General features: G+C 27.8%; 1 pseudogene; it reads right to left on the minus strand.

Moving 5' to 3' along the window:
• Positions 1-239: 239 nt before the first annotated feature.
• LOC137769769 (U2 spliceosomal RNA) lies at positions 240-347 on the minus strand (annotated as a pseudogene).
• Between the last annotated feature and the right edge of the window lie 236 nt (positions 348-583).

Genomic DNA, 583 nt, shown 5'->3' on the forward strand with positions numbered 1-583 from the left:
CTAAAAAAGACAGGCATGCTGAGTAGACAAAATTAAAACGGATATTTCTAGAGCACCTGATTGATAGCTTCAATCTAAGTATTTATCTTATATATACTTATATTTAAAGAAGATCAACAGTGCCACAAATAGTATTGTTTTAATTTTTCAAGATCAATAATAAGATTCTTTGTGAATTTTTCATTTAAATGGAATTTAACCATTTATAAATTCTCATTTAAAAAGATTTGTAGTGACTTAAGATGTAACAGGGAGCATTTTTTTTTTTAAACTGATATATTCAGGGAATATTAAACTGATAAGAACAGATACTAAACTTGATCTTAGCCAAAAGGCCTAGAAGTAATATCCAGGGAATATTAAGGTGTTTTGTTCCTTCCTTAAAATTCACCACTTCTTGTACCTGATTTTTAAACATTGTCTGTTTATTGACTATCAAAAATATGTTTTTATTTTATGCTTCCAGTGAAGAGTTTCAGTGGATATTTTTGAGTTTTAAAATAAAAGCATTCAGTTTCTGAATGAAGGATATGTCTTTTATGAAATAGAGTTTTGTACCTCAAAAGCTTTTTTCTGAAGGGGT

This window comes from Eschrichtius robustus, chromosome 9 (genome assembly GCF_028021215.1).
Source record: "Eschrichtius robustus isolate mEscRob2 chromosome 9, mEscRob2.pri, whole genome shotgun sequence".
In the NCBI taxonomy this organism is placed as follows: Eukaryota; Metazoa; Chordata; class Mammalia; order Artiodactyla; family Eschrichtiidae; genus Eschrichtius; species Eschrichtius robustus.